Raw genomic sequence first — 14,727 nt, forward strand, 5'->3', positions numbered from 1 at the left:
ACCGACTTCATTGCAAAAGGTCACACTTCTGGCAGCAAAGGGCTGTTAATATTTTAATTACATATTAAAAATATAACCCGATTAAAGGATGCGGTTTATTGGAATAATGCGAGCGTATTTCAAAGAAATCAAATACCCAGAATTAATCAATATTCAGACACTCGAGGCTACAAAGCTAGGTAAAAACAAAGCCTTTTTCAGCAGCGTAGCAGTAATGCGCGGCACCTGAAGTAAGTCACTGCTGGGGAGCTCTGTCAGACACTACTAATTAACCTACTTTTCAACTGAGTTGATGTCAACTTTTCCTAAGCCAGGAGAGAGACGCACTTTTCCTCGGGTTTCATCGTCGCCCAGCGCGGTCCTTCCCGAGCAGCACCGCCGGCTCTGCCGCCGCGGACCCGCTGCGGGGCTCGGGGCTGCCGCTCGCCGCCCCCCCAGCCCTGGCCCTGAGCCCCCTGGGCTCTCCTGAGGGCCAGGCAGCATCAGTTCAGCAGCCTAAGCGCTCTCCGATTTTTTTTTTTTTCTCCCTCGTGTTTCTTGGAGCGTGTTAGCACAGCACCAGTAAGAATGACCTTTTTCCCCCTCCAGGAGTGACCCCTGGCTCCTAACTGTTACCCGACAGTGAGTGGCCAGGGGACAGCCCTCTTTCGACCCTCGGAGTTTCAGTAAAGAACCAGGTTTTGCACAGAAAGAAGCCCATTTCCCAGAGGGATGTAACACGGTGCTGCTTGTGTTACTTTAACAAACCCCAGCCAAGAAGAAAGACGATACTAAAGTGTCCCTTACAAACCCAGGAGCGCCTCTCATGGATTCCTTAATTTAACAACACACAAGTCTAAGTCTCCTAAATAGCGCCCTCCCCTCATACATGAGCAAATCAAGAGCCCTAACTTTCTTACAATTGAAACAAATAAAAGAAACCTAACCTTTCTCCCTACCTCATCTTTTCTAATCCAACAGTGAGAAAAACTATCCCACCCACCAAATTTCCTTAGCACTTGTATTAGGCACAGCCCTGTGCCAATGTATATCACCTGCGGGTCTGACCCATGGCTATATACAGGAGAGAGCACAACCTCTCCCTTCCCAAAGCTCCTGCGAAGTGAGAGAAGACAACTGGAGGTTTAGTAGGAAGTGAGCTTTAAATAAAGGGAAATGAGGAAGCTGTTCAAGAAAATCACAAGTTTGATCACAGCTCTAGGGCACAATTTGTGAAGAAAGATAGCACAAATAAAACTCATCCTGGAAAGAGCTTAGGAGAGCCTCTGAATACACTAAAAATATATATATTGATAAGAAGAGGGGCTGAACACTTCCTAGTTCACTGCAGACAGGAGAAGAGAGAAGGGGCTTAAACTACAGCAAAGGTGGCTCGGGCTGGAGGCAGGGCAAGGTCTCCAGCTGTAAAGAGCACTGAGTGCTGGGGCTGCCAGGAAGGCTGCTGGGGCTCCAGCCATGGTGGAGAAGGCAGACAAACATCTAGGTGTGACGTGAGTGTGGGGATCCTGCCTTAAGGCAGGAGAGTCACTCTTAAATCTCTCTGGTTGTAATCTGTATCACTTAGGTAAGAGCAATGTCAGGTTCAGCACTAATGAAAAATAAAGTCAGAGAACTTAATCTTGTAGTATCAGTATGCTCAAGGGGAAGAAGCTTTTGCAAAAGGAATTGCTCTGTATGTAATTCCTCTGCTACTGCTCCCAGCAAGCAGGGCTAGCTTTGAGGATAATAAGGCAGGCTTTGGCAGCAGAGGTATTTAAGTATTTAATCATGTACTTACCATATTAAGCAATAAAGGACAAGCCAAGTGAAAGGGAGAACTTTGCTAGGTGAGAGGACTGAATGCAGCACAGGTCTCCAGCTAACATGTGCTCCACTGAGGTTGTTTCAGACTGTGACCTGAGGTACTGAGATATTCCTAACTTTGAAAATCTATACCTGTAGAGCTGATAGCTTTCCTGAAGTAAGTGACGGGTCTAACTTTTGATATCAGTGTGGGTGTTCTCGTTGGACATGTCCAAGCTTCTTAGTTTTAATTATTCTACCCACCAGATCGCTGGGGATGAGAATCAGCACCTGGCCAAATGCTGAAACCTAACTGACTTTGCACCTGTGTGGCTCTGAAATCAAACAAACAGCTCTTTCACAACGGGGGGCTGAGGAAAACCAATATATGTTATCTTGGTTCTTCATTTCTTAATGTATTGGAGGAAGTTTATGAGGGGTGGTGGGAAGTATGGAGAGAACTATTTCCAACGGAAAGCAGAAAACAGCTCAACAGTGCTCTTCCCTGGAATTTAGTTGTCATCCAAGTGTTGCCCATAAGCAGTACCATTCCAAATATATCCACCTGGTAGCAATGGATACAGCTTTAGAGTTTAAAATGATTTTTTTTTTTCTTACGTGAACCTGAAAACATTCTTTCTAATGGGAGACAAGATGTTTGGTGAAGAACTCCCACTCTTTCCTCTGCTTTGATTTGAGCTTTTTTCTTTTCCATTTACTAACTTATGGAAATAATTTGCAAACATATTGTATGTTTTAAAGTTTGAGATATTGTGCCATTTGTTCTTATGCAGGCTCTCAAGTGAAGTCATTGTGGGGGTTCTGTTTAAACAGTGGATGTGAAGAAAGCTTCATGTATTTCACAGGTTGATGGGTATGGATTTTGCTATGGTATTTCCCCTCCTGCTTGTTGCATATTTGTGGATCAACTTCTCACTTTTCATTTAAAAGGAAAAAAAAAGTGATTCTAGCAGCCTCAGTCACAGTGAACTATACAAAAATAAATTCAAATCATAAAACAATCCTTTATTGCCTTTTTGGGTTGAGGAGAGGCTGAAATGATCTGTAGGTATGAACAATTCCATGAATTTTAGAAGACAGCAAATTCGGAAGCAAAAATCAGATTGGGAGGAATGCAGTACAAAATAAATACCATATGCATGACTTATCAGCATGTTGTTTCTTTTCACATTTAATTATAGCAAGGCTTTAAGATCAGTCATTTGTCTTAAATTACTAGTAAGCACCCAGGTTTTTTAGCAAAATGCAGTCAAAATTCAGGGATTTCAGTTCCATCTTGCTCTGTGAAAATAGTTGGGGCATTGGCTATGTGACAGAAATAATAAGCTTCACTTGTGATAATTTCATTTTGAAAAGTTTGCCTTGCACATGTTTTGAGAAGAAAAACACAAGCACATGAGCAGTGCAGCAATTACGATGCCAGACAGTCGTTTGTATTGAATAGGTCGTTTAGAGTGGAGTTCTGGCAAGTGTAAATGTCTGCTGTGCAGCTTACAGCTTCTCTTGGGCACAATAAGATTTGTGAAAATGTTTTCTACTTTGTGTTTCTTGAACAAACATTTTCTTTGGAGGAGTCAGGGATGTGTGTCTTTTTCTTGTTTGTTCTCCCTGAGCACAAATGACAACATAATTATTACATGTGAGGTGGTGGTGGTGTTGAGGGACTTTCAGCATGTTCGTGATTTTTTTCTTAATTTTTTTCTCCTTTGGCTAAAATTTTTCAGAAATGTATTAATTGTCTGTATAACTCATATACAAACCCTACAATTTATGAAATTACTATTATTATGGAGGATGGATACTGACATTTTTGTTTTCATATACTGAAAACTTATTTGTTCTCTTGTTGGTCTTATGAAATGTCATGGTTTTCTGTGTAGGAAATAGTCTTGCAGTTTGGATTTTGCTTGTAGAGACACCCACAGGAAGGGGGTTGTTTTTTTTTTTTTTTGGTGCATGTGTTCTTACATAAAAATAAAGCGGAAAGTCTCGTGTAATGTTACTTGTGCAAAAACTGGCAGACTTAGCTTGATACAGGATGGCACTTTGTGCAGCTGGGAATACGATTCCTTATACTCTCTACTCTATGGCCTATCATAAGTTATTTGATGAGATTATCTGAACATGTTCAGCACCAAAAAAAGGGGGGAAAAAAAGGGAGTCTGAAGAAATAAAAAATTCAAACTTCCTCTCTGTGTGATCCACAAATTATAGAGAACTCATTAGAAAGGCAGATTATCCACAAGAACTCTGTTCTGTTACAGTTGATGTCACCTTGCAGTGCTGCGAGTAGCTGGGGCAAAAGCCTTGGCTACAGGGATGGGATGGCCTAAGGCATCCTGAAACTGAGCTCTGCAGAGCTCCTATAAAAGGCAGTAAACAAACACCTCTGGTGCTTCTCATGGGCTACCACTTCCTCATGCACTATGACTTGAAGGATGAGTCCAACCTATGGGGCAAATACTCTCCTTGGCATTCTCTGGAGTCCTGGTCTGTGATTATCCAGAAAGTAAATGCGGGCTGATGCACGTTATGATGAAACCAGTGGACAGCAGGTGGGAAAGGGTTTGTGCTTTTGCCTTGCTTTAATGCAGGCCATGGGCTGCAGGATGAGGCCATGGCATAGGCTGCAAACTGGTGATAGGGCTTGGTCCTGCGGTGCTAGGTCTTGGTTCTGGGTTCTACAGGCTGCAAATGGTGACATGTCCTTGCCTGGTCTTTCTCCCGTCTCTGAGGCTGATATCCAATTTGGTACAGAGTAGGTAATGTCTTTTGGCAAATCAATGTCATTCTGACTTATCATTCTTTTCATTCTTCATTCTTTTTCTTTTCACTTTTTTCCTTCTTTTCTTTTTATTCTCTCTCTCTTTTAGCTGCTGTTGGCTTCTGTGCAGCATGTAGCTGAGGTTGTTAGAAAAAAGTAGCTGTAGTAGCTGGTACATCTGGTTCTGTTAAAGCTCTGGTGATGGCTGGTGCAAACAGCCTTGCTGACACCTGCACAGTTAATCTTGTCCCACAAGGGCTGGTTCACTCTGCTTTCTGATCCACAGATTGAGTCTGACTGTTCAAGTACTTACTCAGTTACGCATCTGCAGCCTGGCAAGGATGAAAAATGGATGTCTGCTGATATGTCAGAAACAGGAGTTTGCTGATCGCTTCTTCAAAGAGCATTCCTTTAGCGGCTGTGGCCCTAGACACAGTAGCTTTCTTTCCGAAAAAGAGAGTTGCTAGTAATGCAGTGCCTGGGCATTTGAATGATTTATGAGGTTCTCTGTACCTCATAGAGGCAGGTCTAATCCTTACTTTTTGTGACAGGATGAGGTAAAAGGACCTTTCTAGACACCAAGATCTTCCTAGAAGTATTTCACACATTGGCTCTTCAATGATTTTTTTTTTTTTTGACTTACCATTGCCCTATGTTCAATACTTTGGGGAGAGGGGCTGTGTCTTTGTTCTTCAGGAAAAAAATGTCATTTTTCGTACATTGTTCCTTTTCTTAAGCCTGAAAGGGAATTTCCTGGTTAATGTGCCAGCCTGGCGTGTCTTGCTTGGTGTGCCCTAGGATCTGATTGCTTTGCTATTGTGAAGGATTGTGGATTTGTTCTAGTTATTTTTGCTTTGGCTTGCACCTACTTTTTTTTTTTTTTGTGTGTTCCTGACTGACTGTGTCATTCATCACATTAGATCACATACTAAATGTGTTTTTCTGAACATTATCTGTACGTGCAGGCAATGAGAAATTTCCAGGCCAAAGGTTTCTGATATTCTAGGGGCCTCTAGTTTCAGATCACTGTCACACTGGTGAATAACTGGGATCTCAGCAGACTTCAGATTTATGTGTAGAAGAGCAAAATACAAAACAAAAAGACTGGACCCTCTATATATGATATGTCTGGCCTAATTCTGGTATGGTCCAGTGAGCTGTGCAGTGTTCTGCCTGATTTACCTCAGGGTAAACAGTGTCTGATCTACTCTCCCATATTAGTCTGTTCCCCCCTCCTTAGGTAAGGAAATCAGGAGAATTTTTGATTCCCATAGCCAGAGCAGTGGCCTGGCCTCCCACAACTTGTTTTATTTTAGGGACTCCCCAGCCAAATCTCCTGTGTTCAATTGGATGCTGCTGCTTCCAGGATGTGCTGTTCATGTTCACCCTGCTGTGTTGGCTCTTCTCTGCATGCCTTTAATATGTCTGTGATGTTATGAATACCCCAAGATATATGGATAACCTTGATCGCAGTTTGCTTGAATTCCTACTTTATTTTTAATGGATCACATATATCTGATAAACAAACATTTGTTTTTATCTAAAGCATAGACCAGATTGCCTCTTTTGACCTTTTGACTTGCTGCTTGTTTGTGTGTGTGCAAAGTGCAGTGTTTTGTAGAAATTCAGTACTGCAGGAAGAAAATACCTTTCAGATGTGCTTTCACTTAGAAAAAGGAAAAAAAAAAAGCTTTGTCACTATTTTCCAACATTATGCATAGTTATGGTATTCAGACTTAATTACATACAGAATAAACACAATGCAGACCCCAAACTGGTGAGATCAGCTTTCAATCACAGCAGGCCATAAGCTCTAGTAATTAACCATACCTCCACACACCATCCCCACTAATAAATCCAGGGAAAAAAAAGAACACAGTGGAGGGGACAAAAAAAAAAGAAATGAAAAATACAAGATTTTATAGCAAAGGGCCAAACAACGCCCTGATGTATACACAATATATCCCTCAGAAAACAAATGGTGGTAAAGAATTTGTTTTCTGTACTGAAGTGCCTGAAGCTGGGGATCTGTAAGCTGAGATCTGTATGTAAGTTAGCATCTCTTTGAAATGAGGATGTGTTGGAGGGCGAAGCAGGAAGGCTGTGTGGTGGCTTGACTCCCTGTGCCTTCATCCATCAGTCCCTGAAGCCCTTAGGGGAGCATGGAAGAAGATAAAAAGCCAGAGAGGCAGTGAGTGGGCGGTATGGGCAAACTGTTTTCTTGAGAAGTTGACTTAAGGCATTGAGGTCTGGACTGAGTCACTGATTTTGGTGACTGAGAGTAAATACGGACTGTCCTCTGCAATGAGAGGTTCTAAGACTTCAAGTGAAATGTTATGTTGCTTTTCAATGGTGTTTAAATTTTTCCTCTCCACTTTTTATGCGACATGCTGCCTTTGAAAGACACCAAACTGGAGGCTTAACAACAGGAATAAAAACCAAGGAGTCACTCTCCAGTTAAAAACAAACAAAACTAAAGAAATTCTAAATGAAACAATGGTAATTGTAGAAAGATCACCTGTTTCATTCCAGTAAGGCCCCCAGAGATATTAAACACACTTACTTCACAGACTTAATTGCCTCAGGATGAGGCAATCCTGTATATCTTTTTTAGAACCATTAATAACCTACTTCACCTGATTGCAGCAAGTATTTTATTAGAGGATTTGTCAAATGGTAAATGCAAGGACTTTATGCACAGATAAACAACAAAAATTGACCAAATTTAGCCTCCACTTACAGCTAAAGCTCATTTTTATTTTAATCTTCCATTTAATTTGAAACTTAATAGCTTTTCAAAAATTAAACCTACGTGATTTTCCTACAACACTTATTTTGATTAAATCAAATATGCTCATTTGTACAATGCTCAGTGCCTTGTTATCGAGCATTGTTGAACATGTGCAATTTTAAATCCACTCTCTATTTCTGACATGTTATAGAAACAAGTTAGATTTTTTAAAAGACAAAAGAAACTAACCACCTTCAATTTATATTTGTTGATAAATCAAAATTTGAAGGCAAAATGTAGGATGCTGCCCTTCAGAAGTCAAGGCATGTTCATAATAAAAATGTCTGCCTGATTACCAGTGTATTGGAAAAGGGTCTGCAAATTTCAGGGGGTCTCAGTCAAATCAAAGCAATGCAATGATTCTGCAAAAAGTGAAGCTGCCATTCCGGTATGATTGGATGTGTCTGGAGGGCAATGTGTCCAAACAAGGGGAGGTCTCTACTGCATGGCATCCAGCTCTGGTCAGCCACGCTAGGAGAGATGCAAGCAAAGTGCTGGAAGCCAGAGGAACAGCAAGCAACCGTGGGGGCTTGGCAAATGTTGTAATTAGATGCTTTCTTTAATATTAAAAACAGGACAATGAGAGGTGTCACAGGTGTTTTGGGACAGAAAGGTTATAAAGGGGAATAGGTTGGGCATAAATCTTTTACTTCTGTGCATCTGTTATTCAAAACTGCCTCATTTATAGAAAGAAAAGACTAGGTTGGATACTCGGAACAATTTCCATCTGCTGGGATGGTGAGACAGGGAGCAGCCTGTCAGGGTAGGTGTACCAACATCTTTGGAAATTGAAACGCCAAATTGGAACGCTCCTCTTTGAAGGCAGGTCCCGCTCCTGCTCCAGGGCTGCGGTGATCTCTTGCACTGCTCCCCAGCGCTCTGTTCGTGTGGCCCTTGCCATGTGGCAAGGTCAGGCAGACATGCATGCAGTGCAGCAGAGAGGATTTTCTATAGAATAGGGGGACTGTGTCTGATCCTCAGTACGCGATACAAATTTCTGGCTGGGAGTTGAGTCATGGACCGGGAATGATGTCTGTCTGGCCTACTCTGCTGCTCCTATTGAAGCTGCTTTGTAACAGTCTTTTTTATTATGAATTTGGGCTCATATTTTTCTTACTTTTAATAAAATAAACTAAAAAGCTAGCATGGTTTTGACACAGCCTTCCCCACCCACAAATGTTTTCATCTAAAATACCACTATGATGCCCTGTAGTGTTGTGTAATTTAGTTTCTTGCATCCTTGCCCTTTGCACGATCAGCCTGTGTCCTTCAGAGCACTGCAGCCAGGAACTCCCTCTTCTGTCTTCTGATAGGGGGCACAGTGGGGAAAGTGGAAAGAAGTTGAGAGCATATGAATAGGAAATGAAGCTCCAAAACAATACAACTTTGTTTCTTTTTTTTTTTTCTTTTTGATTTTCACCTGGAACATGCACAAAATATTATAAAAGGTATAAATGTTTTCATGGCTATTAAAATTGGAGTTCTTATGTGCCTGCAGATTCACAAAGAACTTTCCTGTGCGCTGTTGATTGGATGTCCAAGAAGAAGCTATTAAAAACAAAGGAAATTTCCACTACAGAAATAAGGTTTCTGTCTGAATACATTTTGACTTACTCTGCTGTTGTATATTGGTGATGTTTGGAAAAATATTGGAAGATAAGGACTGGTTATAAAGCTTGTGTTGGTGAAGATTAAAGATTCCCCTTAATTTCTGATGAATTATTCCAACAGGAAAATATCATGTCTCAACAGTAGATCCTGGTTATCTACTTGTACTTTGGCAGGAGGAGAGAGAGAGAGGGGGGCTCTTCAATCATAGGCTGGATTCTGAGGAAAGTGCCCTGATAGGTCATCAGAAAAACTCACCACTTTGACTAACTGGCCAGAGGAGGAAGATATCTTCATGTACAAAATGTCTTTTAGCCCTAAGCTTCTCCTGAAGCTTCTATATTTCAATTATAAACCTAGCTTCAGGCATCATTAATGCATTTCTTTTTCAAAACCATCTTTATTGCATTAAAATGAGATAGGATATGTGCACTTACACTGTAAAGGGAACATGAAGAGGGCAAAATGAGCCTTTAATAATCATTCCATATTGTCAGTTACAAACTTAATAGCATTCATATTTCAGCAATAAAAGTCCAACTGGTTCCAGTGCAGGATAGTCCTTTACCAGTCAACAGAAGGCAACTAGACACGTTCTGAAGGTGACCAGTGCTTCTTTGTCTTCTTGCAAATATGATTGTTCCTTTGTTTTTGCCAGTAAATGTTCATGTTAAAGGCTATTCACTTCTCTAGAAGGAGTTCTAACTCCTGGGCTCCACCCCCACCTTATTTTTTAAACATTTTAATAATTGTTCGTTCCTGACTGGTGGCATACCTTCAGTAAAAAAGATGGAGAACATCGCTGTTTGGAGGGGTTTGTAGCTAGGTTGTTTGCACATCTTAACAAGCTTCCAACTCATTCTCTCTTGGCAGGTAGGATTTAAACCTGATCTCTTGTTCAGACTGAATGCCTTTTAGGATGTTACTTCCTCAGAGTCCCAAATAGACTATTTCTTTAGTTGTGCTTGAAATCAACCTGTTTCAGTCAGTGAATGTTGTGGGGGGCTTGAATGTGTTTGACTTGTGCTCTGCGAATGCCAGTTTTCCTTGCTGGGGAAGGAATGATTGGTTTCAGTACCTCCACTGGACTTGAGAATGGGAGTGGTGCCAAAATGCTTGTGATTAGAAAAAAACATAAGGAAGTTCAGTGCGTGTTCAGGCAGACTTTCTGAGTAATTTATTACTTTTTTTTTCTAAAGGTATGGAAAAAATATACAAGTTGGAACACTTGACTGCAGCTCTGCAGAGGTTTTTACAGCTCTTGACCTGTGGGTGTTTACATTCTGTTTAAGACTCATTTTAGGAGATTTATGTTCTGTTTGGATCTGGGCCCAAGGTATCAGTAACAAACGTATCATCTGTTTCTCTCAAGGTAATTAGCTTTCTACTGGAACATCAGCTTCTGATAGAAAATCAAGCATTTTCTTCCTTAAGGAACAGGATCATAAAACAACAGGACCAGAAAAGACCTCCAGAGTTGGGCTGCTCAATCTTCATTTTCCAGCTATAGATTCAACCCCCGTTATGTTGGTGTTGAACCATACATTGGAGACAATTTGGGACTGAGGAAAGGAGTCTGGAGGACAAATAATATAATTTGATTTTCTTGTTTAGGATCTAGGAAGGGAGAACAAAATGATTGGGGTATGAAAGCTGTAGTTTAAAATTGTACTTTAACATGTATTTCTCTCTCCAAGGAAGCACCCTCTTGATATCCTCAATATACTATTAGTTGTATGTGCTATTTATAAAAGCATCACCCATTCTAAGTATCTTATCCCTAGTGGTGTTCAAGGATCTAGTGGGTGACATCCTTGTCCATGGAGGGGGGTGGGGTGGTGTGGAACTAGAGGTCTTTAAGGTCCCTTCCAACCCAAGCCATTCTATGATTAATAGTTCATCCACTTAAGTTCTGACAGACATCCCTTCCATTCTGTTGTGGTCACTACTCAGACGTACTGATGACAGAAAGTCTCTGGGTTACTGTTTTTTTGGACTCTTCACATAGTGTTAACTCTTTCAGCTCTGCTAAATTCTGAGTTGCATCCCTTAGTGGTTTGTAAGACTGTTCTGCCATGGTTTCAAGTTTAAATAATTTTAGTCTTTGTCTGATCTAGGGTAAGCTAAGGGTTACTTCAACTCCCATTTACAATTCAGTCAGTAGAATATACTTTTTGAAGTCACCTTGAATGGTGAAATATTAAGTGATGACCGGCTTATCTTCTCAGGTGTGAAGTACTACCTGAGCAGAGCTTCATGAACTCTGTGTATAGGATGTAGGATAAAAATGGATCTGTAGCCATTCTGTAGGCAGGCACAAATGGGATCCCCTTCTCTTCAAGGATACAGAACAGACTTTAAAGGAGGAAAAGACAAAGAAAAGAGAAGCTTCGTTTAAGACGTCTTTTTCTCTTCCCTCTATGGAGATCAGGGACTAATTTTTTTTTGTGTAAATTGTTTGTTGTCAGTGTGTGGGTGACCTTCATGGTACAGAGCTGGAGAAGCATTCAAAACATACAAGGGAAAACTAAAATAAAGTGCCAAAAGGGAGTTGTAGTTACTTAGCAAAGTAATCGAGTCCAGTATTGCAGGAAAATCAGTTTATGCCCAATAAAATTACTTCTCTTGCTTAAATGAGGTATTTGTCAAGTTGTTTGTCAATAGAAAAATACTTTTCTAAAAAGAACTTTCTCCATAAATTCTGGGTAATGGAGTTCTGAATACTGCAGGTGCTCTAGGAATGCAGTACATCCAAATGTACTCAGTTCTGTAATATCATCTTTGTGGACTGGAATTTTTTCTGTTGTCTTGCTTGTTTCACAATGGTCAAGAAAAACTGTTAAACTCATTTTTGCTTTGAGTCTAAGACGCTGAGAGCTTAATACAAACTATTGTGTATAGATTTTTAATAAGGGCTGGTAGATCTTCATGATTGGAGTTTCCCATCTCTGCTGAAAAACTCACCAAAGCTTTAATAAAAATCATTAGGTTCTGCAATCTTTATTTTATGTACCTCTAGTTTACTATCACCTCCTGTAAAGCAGACAGAAATTGCCCATTAAAGTTCTCCTCTAAGGTCTTCATTTATTTTCTTCATCTTTTCATTATGATTATATGCATTAAAGTACATCCTTCTAAGAACAATAACAGTATTTCCTAGATCTTCTTAATTAGTGTATCAAGTTTTTCCTCCCTCCTACGTGAATAAAAATCACACAGGAGCTACCATAAACTTTTACCTTTTGTAGGTACAGTTGAACGAAGTGATAACACAAACACAGAGCTCAGTGATCTACCACCCTGTAAGGTATGAGCCCATTCATTCCCCCACTGAATTGAGTTCTGAAGATGAGGCTTTTTTTGTGAAGGTCATGACCAACATCTTCATTTTTGGTCTTGGAACTGATTATATTTAAATAAAAATATTGGTCATAGTCATACAAAAATATATTCTAAGCCGGAACACATTAATGTCAACTACTTAGTTTTCAGGCAACTCCTTAATTTTATGCAAATGATGACTTCTTTCTGCTTGAATATTAAATGCAAAAGCAAGTAGATTGTCTATCTCTGCTTATGCAACAGCTTTGTGATAAACATAATTGTTCTTAAGGTTTAATTTTTTTTTTTTCCATAGAGAGGGGTAGGGAAGTTACTGGAAAGAAAATATTCTAATTTTCTGAATTTTAGTATACAAGTGAAAGTAAGGTTGTTTTTTAGGACAAAGAATGTATTCTGAATATTTCTTCTCTCTGCCCAGGAAAAGCACCTCCACTGCCTTTGAAGGGATTTGTTCAATGCTTCTATGAAATTGTAAATCACCATTGTTCATTGTTTGTGGGAAAATGCATGTTCAAGCACTGTCTCCAACAAGCTCTTATGAGACTAACCTTTAGTCTTTGCTCTATAAACACTTCTGTTTTCTTCATAGTGCCCTTTTGCTCAATGAATATGTGAAGATATTATCAGGATTGCTGTGGAAACAGATGTCATTATAGTTTTAGAATACAGATAGCATATACGGCTCTGTTCTTATTTGTAGCTGGTACTGTTAGTGTTGGGGAGAATCGAATGGATGTTTTACTAATGTCTCTTAGGTGATGGGTCATACAGTATAATTAAGCATTGCCAAATGTACTTACATTATCAATTAATCTATGTACACTGGAAACTTAGGGAGTACACTGAACATTTAAATGAATCGTTGAAGGGGAACCCTGGGAGGGAACAGGTACAACCTGACCTTGGATAAGGGCCTGGAAATGCTGAAATGAGTTGAAGCAGAACCAAGGAGCGGAGGGAGCATGCGTCGAGTGAGAAAGGTGAAAAGTTTAGCGGAGAGGAAGACTCCTTACTTCACCTGGACGACCACCTGGACGACCACCTGGACAACCACCAGAGTGCACCACGCATGTGCAAAGGGGAGGGGAGCTAATTAGAATGGAATGCGAGGCTGATGTTGCAACCTGTAATGAATATGTATACCTTACGTAATGTTGAATGTATAAATAATGTCTGGGAAGTAACGGGACTTGAAGCCAGATTTGGGCACCTGCCCCGGCTTCCAGCGCTGAATAAAGCACCTTCATATAATCACTTGGTGGTTATGTGGTTGCTACGCTAACAGTACTGATGGATTCTTAATTCATTTGGCTTGTCACCAACACACCTGAACAAGACCAAAATGATATACCTAGGTTAGGGCAAATAAGAAGACATGGGAGATGAAATCTCTTATGATTACCTCAGTTAGTGCTGGGTGTGCCATCGTGATCCCCAAACTTTATGCTTGGTGGCAGCAAAGATTGCTATTTAATCCTGTGGTGACCTCAGATTGTATCACCTCTCAACCCAGACTAGTCTATAACGGAAATATAAAAGTGTAGAAATCAAAAGGATTGCAGAAAAAAATATTTTATTGAAAAAAAAATTAAAGATATGAACGTTGTTGGGTTTTGTTCTCATCAGGAGGAAGTTGTTAGATTTTTTTTTTTTTGGTCATAAAAGCCTGGTACTGTAGTAGCTAAGACTTTTTAATTTCTGCTTGGCAGTGGAAGGATGCAATTTTCTTTTTGCTTTTAGTCATAACTACTATTTGCTTATTTTCATTTATGCACTTAATAGTTCAGCCATTGTGGCCTTAGATTAGTTCATCATGACCTAGTGAAACAACTTCAAGCTATTGAAATATTAAGACACTGTTCAATTTCTAAACAGGATTGAGTATACTGAGCAGATGAGGTGAGTCCCTGTGTTTGTCAGACACCTGTGCTGGAAAATATATTGCTCAGATGGTGTTTTTTGGCTCCTGAACCCAGAAGTACATCTGAAGAAACATTGCTTTTTCTCCTCAATGTTGTGTTGAAAGTAATGCTTGATGATTGTAGAATAATCCAGGGTTTAGAACAAGAAAGGTATCTCCTTCCAACTTAACTGACTGATGTTTTCCTTCATGGTCTAATTCAGCTTATTCAATCAAAACAATATTATCAATTGCATATTATCTGTATTTCTGGTATAATCTTCTAAAATATGACTTAAATTGCATACAGCGATGGCTTTATAGAATATAGGATGCATTTAAAATTGCCGAGCAGCAGGTACTAAAATACCTTAATATTTATTTGTTATTGTATTATAATATACAAGAATAGAAGGGGCTCAAGTGATGATGTTAGGTGATAGTATTAACTTTGGGTTATTTTAAACTTTTCCACACAGTATGTAGTGTGAAACTCTTTGCCACGGGATGCTAAGATAT

General features: G+C 39.9%; 1 long non-coding RNA gene across 2 annotated transcripts; it reads left to right on the forward strand.

Moving 5' to 3' along the window:
* Nucleotides 1–1,103: 1,103 nt before the first annotated feature.
* On the forward strand, nucleotides 1,104–13,541 carry LOC310904176. 2 transcript variants are annotated; one of them, XR_014588105.1, is made up of 4 exons: nucleotides 1,104–1,960; nucleotides 2,050–2,656; nucleotides 12,215–12,273; nucleotides 12,727–13,541. It is a non-coding gene; the product is annotated as an uncharacterized lncRNA (long non-coding RNA). The 2 variants fall into 2 exon arrangements; XR_014588104.1 differs by having other exon boundaries at nucleotides 12,215–13,541.
* Nucleotides 13,542–14,727: the final 1,186 nt, after the last annotated feature.

The sequence above is a fragment of the Anser anser genome, assembly GCF_964211835.1.
Source record: "Anser anser genome assembly, chromosome: 9".
NCBI classification, from domain to species: domain Eukaryota; kingdom Metazoa; phylum Chordata; class Aves; order Anseriformes; family Anatidae; genus Anser; species Anser anser.